This window comes from Ambystoma mexicanum, chromosome 4q, assembly GCF_040938575.1.
Source record: "Ambystoma mexicanum isolate Mex_15411 chromosome 4q, UKY_AmexF1_1, whole genome shotgun sequence".
Taxonomy (NCBI): domain Eukaryota; kingdom Metazoa; phylum Chordata; class Amphibia; order Caudata; family Ambystomatidae; genus Ambystoma; species Ambystoma mexicanum.
Genome location: NC_090928.1, coordinates 198,240,224 through 198,255,151, shown reverse-complemented (window position 1 = coordinate 198,255,151; position 14,928 = coordinate 198,240,224).

The window sequence follows — 14,928 nt, the reverse complement described above, 5'->3', positions numbered from 1 at the left end:
TTGGTGGGTGTATTCTGTTTCTTATGGTTGTTGTTAAGGAGGGGGGTGTGTGGTATCCTGGTGTGATTGTACTGTCTGCTTGAGTGTATGCAGGGGCCTCATAGAATGGTGAGGTGGAGCCTGGAGTGTGGGAGGCCTGGAGATTCCACAGAGTGTCGGTTTGGACTTCGAGATAGACTGGGAACCAGGGCAGAGGCTTGTTACTTACTTTCCTACCTTTCATGAACTATACCTATGTAACTGAGCAAGAATAACAACTGTTCCTTTTATACTTACCTGAGTCAGCCTGGTTCCTGCTCCATGTCATCCCTGGCTCAGATACATCATTACATTGTATATCTGGACGACATACTGATATACTCTAAGGACCATCTGAAGCATGAAGAACATGTTAAGGCAGTTTTACAATGTCTACGTGAACATAAGCTCCTGGCTAAACCCGAGAAATACCTTTTCCATGAGTCTACTGTTCACTATCTTGGATTCGTCCTTAGCCCAAAAGGAATTGGAATAGACCCCTCGAACGTAGATTCCATTCTATCCTGGCCAGTTCCAACTACTGTAAAACAAATTCAATCCTTCCTGGGGCTTGCTAACTTCTACCGGAAATGTATACCCTCTTTTCCAGAGATTGTACATCCGATCATTAGATTGTTAAAAAAAGATACCCTCTTTCACTGGACAGCAGCCCAAGATGAGGCATTTCAACGGTTAAAGTCGGAGTTCACACAAGCCCCCATCTTAGCCCAACCTGACATTGATCGACCCTTTCTTGTGGAAACTGATGCCTCCAACTACGCCATCGGGACAGTCCTGAAACAGGAGTTCGATGACAAGCTAGAACACCCCATCGCCTATCTTTCTCGCACCTTGACTCCTAGCGAAACCCACTATTCTGTTTTAGAAAAAGAATTGCTAGCCATCCGTCAAGCCTTCACAGATTGGCGTCATCTACTCCGGAATCTTCAAGTCCTGCAATCCCTGGAATGTAGGAACAGTCGTCAAGCCCGTTGGGCCTTCTTTTTTGCTCAATTCGAGTTTCAAATCCATCATGTTCCTGGAACACACAACATAATAGCCGATGCCTTATCCCGACGTCCTGACTATGAAATCCTTGAAGATCGATCCTTCCCAAAGATGTTTCCACACACAATATTTGTTGCCCAAGAAGAGAGTCCACATTCAAGCTCGTGTCTCTGAGGCATCTAACAACTCAGCTGAACTCTTTAAAATCTGCAAGGAGCTGGCCAACCCTGCTGCAGTCTCTACCCCTCCTGTTGCCTCCCAGGCTCTTTGCAATGCCCTTGCCTCTCACTTCATTTAAAAAACCCAGGACATCCTGTCCACCCTCTCCACCCACACCCCTCCTCTTCCCTCTCCATCTGTGCTTGCTGACCCTCCTTTAGCCACCCTCCCACCATCCTTCTCGTCCTTTCCTCTTTTCACCCCTGATGAGGTTGCTAGACAAGTCCGATCTATGAAAGCCTCTTCAAAACAGGTTCATCCCTGTTCCTCTAAAACCATCAAGGACCACATTGACACCCTCGCTCCGGCCCTTGCTGATTTTTGCAACCACTCCTTTGCCTCTGGATCCTTCCAATCCCCTCTGAAGCACTCCTTTGTGCATTCTCTTCTCAAGAAACCCACAGCTGATCCTTCTTGTCCAGCTAACTATCGCCCAATTTCCATTACTCCCTTTCTTGGCAAACTCCTGGAAAAGTTGGCCATCTCTCAGCTTAACCTTCATTCCAATTCTGTTGGCTGTCTCCATGACCACCAGTCTGGCTTCAGAGCTGCCAGAAGCACGGAAACTGCTCTCCTGAACATCCGTGAAGATCTGCTGTCCAACCCTGAATCTAATATTCCCTCTGTCCTCATCCTCCTCGATCTCTCTTCTGCCTTCGACACGGTCAACCATACCACCCTGCTCAACCGTCTCTGTGAAAACCTGGGTATCACTGATCAGGCTCTTGCCTGGCTGACCTCTTTCCTCTCAGATCAACCCTCCCAGGTCCAACTTGGGTCCTTCCTTTCATCTATCTTCCTCTCTATCTGTGGTGTTCCCCATGGGTCTAACCTCTCTCCCTGGCTTTTCAACCAATACCTGGCAACTCTTGCCCACTGCATTGCCATTTTCTGCTCAAATTTCCAGTGCTACGCTGATGACACTCAACTCATTTTCAGGCTGCCCTCTGCCACCTCCTCTCCCTCTCTCATCTCTGATTGCCTAACTGCCATTCAAGATTGGTGTGCCGCCAATGATCTTTGTCTGAATGCCAGCAAGACGGAGATCCTCCTCATCGGCACACCTTCACTATCCTTTAACCTCACTCTCTGGCCGGCCTCCCTTGGCCCTCCTCCTACCCCCACCTGCAAGGCTAAGAACCTCGGGGTCATCTTTGACTCCTCCCTTTCCTTCTCTGCCACATCTCTGAGGTCTCTAAAAAGTAAAATTTCCGACTGCACCTCCTCAGAGGTACTCTGCCTTTCCTCTCCTTCCCCCAGAAGCTCATGGTATCCCAAGCTCTGGTTCTCTCTAGCTTGGACTATTGTAACAGCCTCTTTCTAAATCTACCTGCCTCTAATCTCCGCCCTCTGCAACTAATCCAGAACAGGACTGCGAGACTTGTCCTTGGCCTCAAGCCCTGGGATTGTATCTCTCCAGCTCTGAAATCTCTCCACTTGCTCCCAGTTGATGTAAGGATTAAATTCAAAACCCTCTGCATTGTCCACAAGGCTTTCTGGGGCCTGAGTCCAAAAATACCTTCAGCTATTCCTCCGCAAATACCTCCCCTCTCGAGCTCTTCGCTCCTGTACCTCCAACTCCCTCAGGGTCAGTTGTTTTTCTAAGAAATGAGCTGAGGGAAGATCTCTGTCTTCGGCTGGGGCCTCCCTCTGGAACAGCCTCCCTGCCACTCTAAAACTTGAGGAGAACCATCTCCGGTTCCGGAAGCACCTCAAGACCTTCCTCTTTTCTTCTGCCTTCACTCCCCTTATCCCCTGCTGATCTGTTCTCTCTTGGCACCATGCACCTGGCCACCCTCTGTCCTTTGGGCCCAGGTACCTGTTCATCCTGCCACCCTCCCGCACTGCCTCCGGGCCACCCCTTGCACTGGGGTCTGTATCTATACCCATACAGCCCCCGCCTTTTTCTTCCTGCACTTATCAGACCTACCCTGTCTGCTGCCTTAAACCTAGCACTTGCAAATTGCTGGCTGCATTACCACTGTTTGTTGCCTTTATTATTTATTTATTGTTATTTATCTGTTTCGTCTCTGCTTCGCACTTTCCACCTCTCCCCCTTCCATGCACTTTCACCCTCCCCCCTCTCCCATGCACTTGCGTGGTCTCAATGTCACTGGGCCTAGTAAGATCGCTGTTTTGTTCTCCCCTGTTCCCCTCCCTTGCCTTGTCGCGCTCTGAAACACTTGTGTACGAGCGCAATAGAAATAAAATCTCAATCAATCAATCAACCTCCTGGAGGATATTCGGATCCAAACTCAGTTCTCTGAAACCTGGAAGGAGCTTAATGGTAATAATCAATGGAATCTCAAAACGAAGGATGGATATTTATTCAAGGACAATTGCCTGGTCATTCCCACTCAGAGACTACGACAAAAGATCAAAAGGCATATGTCATGATACCCTTCATTCAGGACACCGTGGCATCACCAACACCCTCCGTCTATTACAAAGACAGTTTTGGTGGCCGAAGATGAAGGATGATGTCCAGCATTATATCCAAACATGTGCAGTCTGCAATCAAAACAAGCATGATAACAAGAAACCGGCAGGTCTCCTGCTCCAACCAGCGCTGCCAACAAGACCTTGGGAATTCATCGCCACAGACTTTATCGTGGAACTACCGTCTTCCAGGGGCCACACAACTATCATGGTTACCATTGATTTGTTCACTCACATGGCTCATTTTACACCTTTATATAAATTGCCATCTTCATCTGAACTTGCCGGAATCTTCCTGGAACACATATTCTGACTCCATGGGCTACCCACCAAGATCATTTCTGACAGAGGACCCCAGTACATATCCCAGTTCTGGAAACAATTATGTCGTATACTGGGAATCCAACGTGCCTTATCCTCAGGTTATCACCCACAGACCAATGGAGCTACTGAACACGTAAACCAAACTCTGAAACAATATCTTCGCTGTTTCGCCACCAAGGTCCAGGACAATTGGTCACTCTTAATACCTGTGGCTGAATTTGCCTACAACAATTCGGATCACTCATCTATCAAAACCAGTCCCTTCTTCTGTAGTCAAGGATTCCACCCTTCGGTTCTACCATTCATTCTCCCACATCCTACCCCAGTTCCTACGGTTGACTCCTGGATTGAAACCCTTATCAACATACACAAAGAAGCAAAAGAACACCTAGAAAAGGCCGGAAGAGTCGTTAAAAATCATGCTGACTCCAAAAGAAGACCAGGGCCTTCATACTCAATAGGTGATAAGGTCTGGTTGTCTTCGAAACTTCTACCTCGACACCTACAACCAAATGAATTGGCTCCCAGGTATTATGGCCCTTTTTTCATAAAGGAAGTCATTAACCCAGTAGCCTTTCGACTCAGGCTACCAGAATCTTGGAAAAGGATCCACCCAGTCTTTCACACTTCTCTGTTGAAACCATACGTCCAGTCCTCTTGAACTGCTCCAGGATCTACCCCTGTGATTATCAATGATCAGCTAGAATATGAGGTTTCCAGAATATGTGACTCCAGGTACAGACGTGGTCAGCTACAGTATCTGGTTAAGTGGAAAGGGTACCCTCCCTGTGGACGCACCTGGGAACCCGTCTCAAACATGAATGCCCCCAGACTGCTCCGAAGATACCACCTTATACATCCAGGTAAACCCGGAGGAGCTGGGTTTCAGAGGAGGAATGCTGTCATGAACCGTCATTCGCGTCCCTTCTGGACTTCGTGGTCCCTGACCCATAGGGGACTGATCTTAGTAGTACTCCCAACATGGCGTCTGAATGCGGAACACTGTTTGCCAGTCTCTGCGTTGCACGCTCTACGTTCTACAAAGCAGACATGCCCGCGGCTCTGCGCGTCTCAACGCTACCGCTTGCAGTAGTCGGACATGTGTTGCCGGAGCTTTTTCAGCGCTTTTGATTCCTGGTTCCCGGTAACCTGAATTCCTCTTCTTTCTTCCTTCCCCTTATCCTTACCTTTACATATCCTGGATTTCCATCGCATTTGGGTCTCAGAGTGCGAACCTCATTATTTTCTGGTCTTCGCCCCGGACATCTGAGCGTATCCTGGAGCTGGGTCACGAACCACACGCTGGAATCCGAGGACCCACGCACAGGGTTATATAAATCCCGAACAGTACGAAAGAAGACATCTCCAAAGATCACAAGCAAATAATACAGACAGGTGAGAAGGGGGGAAACTTGTGACAAACACACAATGAAACTCTCTACCGTGTGTTCAACGATCTCTGATCCTACCCACAGGTTAAGAAGGATCGACAGAATGGATAAAGGGAATGGATCGAGGAAATAGATGAATGGACCTATGGAGGGAATAGATTTACGAAACGGATAGATGGAACGGAATGAATGTTGTGGATGTATGTATAGAGTGACAGACAAAGCAAATGGATGAAACAGATGGAGACGATGGAATAAATGGAACAGATAGACGCATGTGAAATAAAGTGATTGAATATATAGCACGGATGCATGTGGAATGAATGGAATGTATGTATATAGAGTAGATTGAATGGATGAACTAGAGAATAGACAAAATCAATAGAACTGATGGACGTAGCTGAAGGGTGGATGGAATTGACCGATAAATGGAGGGGATCATTGGAATGGATAGTGGCTGGAATGGATGAATGGAATGTATGTATATAGAGTAGATTGAATGGATGAACTAGAGAATAAACAAAATCAATAGAACTGATGGACGTAGCTGATGGGTGGATGGAATTGACCAATAAATGGAGAGGATCGATGGAATAGATATTGGATGGAATGGATGAATGCAATAGAAAAAGACGGACCAATAGAGGAGATAGATGACATGGATGAGATGGATGGATGCATGTAGGATGTAGCTGATGGGTGGATGGAATTGACCGATAAATGGAAAGGATCGATGGAATGGATATTGGATGGAATGGATGAATGCAATAGAAAAAGACGAACCGATAGAAGAGATAGATGACATGGATGAAGTGGATGGATGCATGTAGGACATGTCAATTTAACGGATGGCGTGGATGCATGAACCGGAAAGAATAGACTGTAGAACTGATGGATGGCATTGATGGGTAGACAGAGCGAATGAAAGGATGGGTGGACGGGATCAATGTAATGGATGCTGGATAGAATGGATTGACGCAATAGACAATGACAGACAAATAGAAGAGATGGATGATACGGATGGAGTGGATGGATGCATATGGGGCAAGTGGATCGAATGTATGGCGTGGATGCATGCAAAATGTTTGGAGGATATGTACAGAAAACTGACAGAGGACGGAACGGGTGGAACAGATGCAATGGGTGGAATGAAATGGATAATTGAAGTGGATGGGTTATATGGAATGGACGGAGTGTAGTGCATGAACTCGGTGGAGTGGATGGAATGGCTGAGATGGATATAATGGACTGAGCGTATGGGGGCACTGAACGGTTGGAAAGGGTGGAATACATGAAATGGGTTAAATAGATGGAGTAGATGGAGCAGATGGAACAGATGAAGCGGATGAAGCGGGTGAAACAAATGGAACAGATGGAGGAGGAGTGGAACGGACGAGCCTGATGGAGCGGATGGAGTGGATGGAGTGGATGAAATGCACGGAGTGGATAGAATGGATAGAGCATAGAGAATGGATGAAATGGACAGAGTCGATGGAATGTATGAAATGAAGGCGATGAAATGGATAGAGTCAATGAAATGGATAGAGTCGAAGAAATAAATAATGTTGACGGAATGGATAGAGTGGACGGAATGGATAGAGTGGACGGAATGGATAGAGTGGATGCAATGGATAGAGTGGACGAATGGATAGAGCGGACGAATGGATAGAGTGGATGAATGGACTAATTGATGAAATAGATACAGTGAATGGAATGGATAGAGTATATGGAATGGATGGAGTGGATATAGTGGATAGAGTGGACGAATGGATAGAGCGGACGAATGGATAGAGTGGATGAATGGACTAATTGATGAAATAGATACAGTGAATGGAATGGATAGAGTATATGGAATGGATAGAGTGGATGGAGTGGATATAGTGGATTGAAAGGATAGAGTGGATGGAATGGATAGAGTGGATGGAATGGATAGAGTTGAAAGAGTGTATGAAATGGAGAGAGCGGATGGAATAGATGGAGCAGATGGATGTCAACTTCCCTCTCTTGATGGGGTTATGTCTCCCAGTTCCCCTCCTCCACCTCCTCACCTGAGTCCTCTTCCTCCGTGCTCAAGGATCTGTGGGATCTGTAGTCCTTTTCTTTTTTGTGGTGTAGCGAGGGTCTCGTACGGGTGGAAGCCACAGTGAGGGCTGCTAGGACGCACCTCTCTGGGGCCCCCTTCCCGGAAGGGACCAATACGGGGAAAAAGCCAATTGTGGCAAAAAACCCCTTTGAAGTATTGTACTGCAGGCTTGTTGGAAGATGTAGACACAAGCGACAGTGATGGGGTACTTCCGGCAAGGAACCGGTAGCACTCGAAAATCGTGGAGCAGAGTGCGGAAAGAGAAACTTCCGCAGGCAGTATCAATAACAAGAGGTAGAGCAAAACAAGAAAAAGAAAATAGAAAGCAAGGAGAGAGAGGAGAGACGGAGGAACTGAAGGGCGCTGTGGACCAAGCGCGGACCACGCCCGGGGGAGGCAGCTCAAAGGCAAGTAGAGCAACGGAGCGGAGAAAGCACCGAAAGGTAAGAAAAAAGACCGGAAGGGTCCGGGAAGAAAACACCGCGTAGCGCAACAACGGCAGCGAAATAAGAAACACAGCTGACCGAAAGGTTGCAACGCGCATGTGTCAAAAAGGGGTGTGCCTAAATAGTTTACGTGCATGATGTGAAAAAGAAACTAGACCGCTGCATGCATGTAGATGAATGCTTGATGGATTCAGGAAGAACGGTGGACAATCAAACGGGGCCACAAACGCCAGTGTCCAAAGCGTCGCATGACACTGGAGTGGATGAAATGGATGGAATCGATGAAATGGATTGAGTGGAAGGAATACATGAAATAGATAGAACAGATGGAATGGATGAAATGAACGGAACAGATGTAGTGGACGGAACGGATAGAGTGGACGGAATAGATGGAATGGATGGAGTTGATGAAGGAACAGAGTGGATGGAATGGATGGAATTAATAAGAGTGGAAGGGATGGAATGGATAGAATGGATGGGATGGATGGAATAGATGGAATGGATAGAGTGGATGGAATGGACAGAGTGGTTGGAATGGACAGAGTGGATGGAATGGACGAGCGGATGAAATGCCACTCTTGTGTACCCTGATTTCCTGTTCTCCTTGCTGTTGCTATATATCAAAGTAAACGCTTCGGACCCCCAGGACACTCAGTCAAGAGCATCAAGGGGGCGCCGAGAGGCAGGGGCTGGGACAGGCGGTAGCTCGCCTCGCGGCGGACCGCCAGCTCGATCCCAAGATCCAACTACGAGCTTTTTAACTGCAGCAACTTTAATATACGCTATTGGAGCTGGAATTACCGCGGCTGCTGGCACCATACTTGCCCTCCAATGGATCCTCGTTAAAGGATTTAAAGTGTACTCATTCTAATTACAGGGCCTCGAAAGAGTCCTGTATTGTTATTTTTCGTCACTACCTCCCCGAGTCGGGAGTGGGTAATTTGCGCGCCTGCTGCCTTCCTTGGATGTGGTAACCGTTTCTCAGGCTCCCTCTCCGGAATCGAACCCTGATTCCCCGTTACCCGTGGTCACCATGGTAGGCACAGAAAGTACCATCGAAAGTTGATAGGGCAGACATCCGAATGCATCGTCGCCGTCACGGGGACGTGCGATCGGCCCGAGGTTATCTAGAGTCACCAAAGCGGCCGGGCGAGCCCGGATTGGTCTTGGTCTGATAAATGCACGCATCCCGGGAGGTCAGCGCTCGTCGGCATGTATTAGCTCTAGAATTACCACAGTTATCCAAGTAACAGATGGAGCGATCAAAGGAACCATAACTGATTTAATGAGCCATTCGCAGTTTCACTGTACCGGCCTTGTGTACTTACACGTGCATGGCTTAATCTTTGAGACAAGCATATGCTACTGGCAGGATCAACCGCTATATATCCATATCCCCCCTCCTATCACTGTAAACCCAGCCCCCTGTCTCTATGTGTCCATGTGTCGGTCTGATCCTTGCCATCCTGTCCACGTTCCTGGTCTCGGGCACACTAAATATAACCAACATATCACATCACTATGCTTACTCTCTACTATACACCATCATTCAACTAGAGCACAGCTATACCCGTGACTAATTCGGCCTAGCTGTCCACATACGAACACGACCCCATGAACACCTCATCACCCTATAAAATGCAGCTAGCCGAGCACATTCCGGCTAATTGCTCACAAATGCGTCCTTCAGGACTAAAGCAGACAGAGCCCAGTCTGGGTGTCCACCCACCAGACTGAACACATCTAACTGATACCCTCAGCACCACACCTAATGCTAGGATGCAGCTACCATCCGGCAATTACATCAGCTGCACACATATCTGGTGCACCCACGCACCCTATGATACTATCTCCCTCTACTGACCTGAACTACGGTTCCCGAGGGCGTTCAACCTACCAACGCTTTGAGGTCATACTATTGATATATAGAGCGCTATATAAATGCCAAATAACATAACATAACATAAACCTTTTTTCTCCCCTTCAAAGGAAGGATGAACACTGTAATGGCCAAGGGATCAACAGAAGACGCAAAATTGGTTTCATGATTGTGTCTTTATTTCTATCACCGCAAAAACAAGGAAGGAGTAAGGCCTATGGGATTTCTCTATGGGGAGTAAAAGGTGTACTCATCTAAAGAAACTGCAGTAGGGGTTGTAAGTAAAATAAAAAATAGTGATGTTTCAGGTAGTGTCTCTATTCTCTTATTGGCAGTGTTCTAGTCCAGATCAGGGCTACGTCACACAGTGTAGGTTAAATAGTGACAGTTCTAAGGATGTTTAAAGTGTTTCCAAACACTTCTTTCTTGGCCACCGAGATGTTTCTTAGTCAGTATGTTGCTGTGGTCCTTCTTGGCCGCTGAGATATTTCTTTATCACAATGTCACGTTGATTACAAGTGGTGGTTGGGCGTTGTTAGGCATCATGCTGAAGGTAAATTGTGCACTTTTCCTCCAAGAATCAGCGGATTTACTACTCAGCAATTCTGCCTGTGGCAATTTGATGGTGCTGGAAAATGGAGGTAACGAAATTAGCTCCACTTTTTTTCCAGCACAGCCAAACTCGTAAAGAGCCTGCAAGTCCTTTTTTAAGCCTTGAAAGAATCCATTCTACTTCCCCAACCTCTGGGCACAAAGAGGGTCCTCCTCTCATTTCAGGTAAAGATAGCTTGCCCTAGCGTCATTAGGGGTGTGTCTTAACACATGTCCTCTTATCATTCCAAATCCAGGACCCATGACCAGTACACTTCTAGGGCTTGCCACGTAGTGCTTCGGCCTTTTGGGAACACTCTGTTTGAGTATACTACTCTTTGGGAAGTGGGATTCATTGGGGTAAAGAATGCGCCACTTCCTGTTTCTTGAGAGCTTTGCTTTGTCACGACCTGGGTGTGACAGATAGTGAGAACCGTAATTCTCTCCCAAGCCATGGATGGGGTACGGAAAAAAATTGATGGTAGAAGTAGCTACCTCCAGGCAAGGGAATGCTTTTTAATTCTAATCTATGACAGCCCTACAGGGGTGGTAGGCCATTTGTCAAAATAAAGTCTACCCCTAGTACCTTAGAGGGAGCGGAAGCAGGATGCAGCCATCCTACAGGGAACACTGGTGCCATTCCGTACACCGAATCCAGACCTCTGGCCACTCCTGCTACTTTGCCAGCTCCCGGGAAAACATTAGCGTCCCTTCTCCGCCAATGCCCTCCAAGTTCAGGGGATCCTAAAGAATTCCTAGCCTTCATGACCCACTGTAAAGATCCGACCCCTGATGTTAGAATATAATAATAATACTATGCATCTTTGTTAGCCCTAAGCTAATACCTTTTCGTGATCAAAATCACGTTCTTTCAGTAATATTCAAAATGGAGTTGCATTTGACGGTCATTGAGTAGAAACAAAATAGAAATGTGTTCATGGCTTCCTCCGTCAGTCATTACAAGAAAAGGCTGGGTCCGTGGAGAGGGAATGTATTAGTCACCTGACCTTCACCGATAAACCTAGGTTAAATAAAATTTAAGGACAGGTCCTCCTATTCTGTGAAGTAGGTTAGGCTGTTCCAATAGTGCCCTATTGTCTTCTCTAAATGCTATGTAAACGCTGATTGCACCAAGCAGAGGTTAGTTACACATTGAGTCATAGTGTTCAGCCCTTCCACTTTGATAAACGCACAAAAAGTATATTTTTAAGGTTGTGCAAATAGGGTGACCATTGTTGGAACGGAGGACAAGTGGATTCTGTATGCAGTTAAGGGGTTAAGGCCTCAAACTTAAGTCACTGTCCGTGACCTGGCAGATAATGTTTGTCATTAAAGCCATAAGCAAAGTGGAGACTCACGATATAACAATAACATCTGTTGAATATGCAATTGGTTCTGCTTTCTGGGGATTAGGGCATTATTATGTATGTAGTCTGAACATATTTGTGTTGTTATCTCTTGCAAATGAATAACAAATGACCTTTGCTGATGCAGGCTTCATTTTCTGTATAAAAGGAGAAGCTGTGTACTATTCAGGTACTTCAGTTCTCCACTATTCATGAAAGACTGGTCGTGGATGAACCTGAAGTCCGCTCGAGTGTATGATATGCACAAAATAAATCTCACCTTGTAATTTTGAAACTCTGTCTCAGATACTTTACTTTGTTTGAATCATAGCCCTTAGAAGTTCACTGATATACGCTTCTGACCAATCCATGGTCCCGCTCATTTTATTTACATCTTATTTTTTTATTAATTTGTTATATGGTTTAACACAACATTTACGCAGCAAATATATTACATGTATTAATAAAACATCACATTAAAATCATATTCATTCCCAATCTGTTCGCCTAAGTACAATGACAATGACAATGACAATTGCATATTTTTTCAGTAAGAAATTAATTTGCATTTGAATATGCAGTCTACATTTTGAATCCATTGAACATATTGGGGCTCCTTCATAAGTCTAAAGTCAATATAAATGTGACCGTTGCAATCTGGACTTTTAGTATCTGCGAATGCAGGATTTCTAACCATAATATTTCTGGAGTTATAATCCTATGATCTTCGTACAATGGTTTGTAGTATTTTTCCCTATTTGGCAATAGTTTTGTACATTGTGTCAAGTGTTGCAAGGTTTCTTTTTGCTCAGGATGGCATAAACATCTACATTGGTTTTCGCTTTGAGGTATTTTCCGTCTTCTTGCTTGTGTGTCTTCAGTATTGAGCAAGTTCAACCGGAATCGGAGGTAGATTTGTCTACATTTAGGACAAGGGAATTTCATCAAATAATCAGCTGAATGATTTATTTCTTTTCTCTTTACAAAGCTCTGCATTGTTAACTCTATACTTTTTGGTCTTGACCATGGTTTGAATCCAATCTTGTTGGTATTGCTTTTTTTTTTAGCTCTCGGATCTTGTAAGAGAAGGTCCCCTGTTATATCCGCTTCCATGAGAAAGTTGGCTGTAAATTCTCTCAATTTAATAGGAAATATATGGTTTGATGTTTTTATATATGTTGCCAATGTTGGAAGCAAGTTTTACTTAGAGCTAGGGCCTAAGAATTTTCAGTAAAGGGAGCATATTTTCCATTTATACATGCTGACTAACGATGGTATCCCAAGTCCATATCTCAAGCTTGCCTTTGGTTGAGATTTTGGAAGAGTAAGTACTGCTTTCCAGAATGTACCTTCGATTTTTTTCCCAACAGAGATAATTTTCAACTATTTTCCTGTCTGTGCCATATAGTATAATGGGTACAATCTTTTGAAGGTAAAAGGTGAGTGTAGGAGCAATTGAAAATTTCCCATATTTTGACTGCATAATTTTCATTTGGGAAATTGCTGTCTTCAGTTTTGCTTGCAGGTATTTTTGATAGGGGTTGCCCGCTATATGATTGTTGACGTAGACACCTAGATACTTATAACTATCAACCACTTGCAGAGGTTTATTATTTAGATGCCAGATGGTTCTATGAAATTGGCATTTTGTCGATGGATTATAGTATAATACCTTTGTTTTCTGTACATTGATTTGTAAGTCATTTTTCGTGGTGTAATTATCTAGCGCAGTCAGTAGACCTTTCGGCGTCTTTGCTATGAGGACAAGGTTGTCTGCGTCGAACAGTGAAGGAATCTTCGTGGATCCTAAGAGCATCGGATAACACGTTTGCAAAGTCTTTAATCATGTCAGCTATAAAGAAATTAAAAAGGCACCTAGCCACAAGACATCCTTGTTTAAGGCCCCGATATGTATTAATGGCCTGGTTCAAATATCCTTCCAGATTTTAACCTTATTTGTATAGAACTATTGGAGTGTAGTTGATGAATGAAGTGCAGAAGAATTTCAGGGCAGCCAGCATTTTTAGGTTTGTTTAAGAGCTTATTTCAAGAGATCAAATCAAAAGCTGCCTTAAAGTCTACGTAAGCCATATATACGGGCTGTCTAATATCCTGCATACTTGCTAATATAGCCGTGGTGGTCATCAAATTCACTGAGGTGCCCATTCCTAGCACAAATCCAGTTTGTTTTGTATCTTGTAGATCTGTATCTTGCAACCAAATTTGGAAATCTCTCATGATGAATTTGCCAAATATTTTACCCGGGGTGTCCAATAGGGCAATCGGCCTGTAATTAGTTGCCTGCATTCTGTTTCCCTTTTTAAACACCAGGATTATTATTGATTTTTGCCACGAAGACAGGACTTTCTGAGTTCTTAAAACTTCCTTGAATATATTGAGTAGTATAGTATTCGTGCCCATAGATCTGGATTTTATTTGATGACGAAATTGGTCAGGCCATCAGGCCCTGGAGCTCGGGTAACACTTCATTTTGATATGAAAAGTTTTACATCCTCCAAGTTAACATTAATGTCGTATTGGGAAGCCTTTTTATCCAATTCATTATATAATTCTTGGTCTATTGTTGCATATAAAGTTGAAAAAAATGTTACCCACTCACTTTCTGATACGGCATTAATCTGTATAGGAACTTGACTATTGTGCATTGTATGATTCATTTGCTCCCAGATTTATTTTGAGTTTTTCGAGGCTTTAGTCGTTACCATTTCTTGGCTGTCATTCTGGTACATCATGACCCTTCTCGATTTCATCCATCGCCTATAGTTTAATTTTAATTCCTTTATTTGCATCAATCTGTCCTGTGGAAGCTGAATGGAATCATCAACATAGATCCCGAAATTGGAATAAATGGCCACACCCCAATAGGGAATGAGACCAAGAGATAGATTGCAAGTTGAACAAAGATTTATAACACATAAAAGATGCATGCTGAGGACTCTGCTGCTCTGAGAGCGCTCTGCCAAACATTACACGAGCAGCACATTATAAGATTGAAACGCGTTGCTAACGCTTTGATTTAGGTACATAATACTTGAATGTCATAGGCTCAACATGCAGAAACAGTATGGATACATAAGAGACAATTGCACTGGATTGGCTCGAGGCTTGGGTGTTCGTTTGAGCAGTGATTGGGTCAGCTGGGCTCATCTCCGTGCGGTGAAAG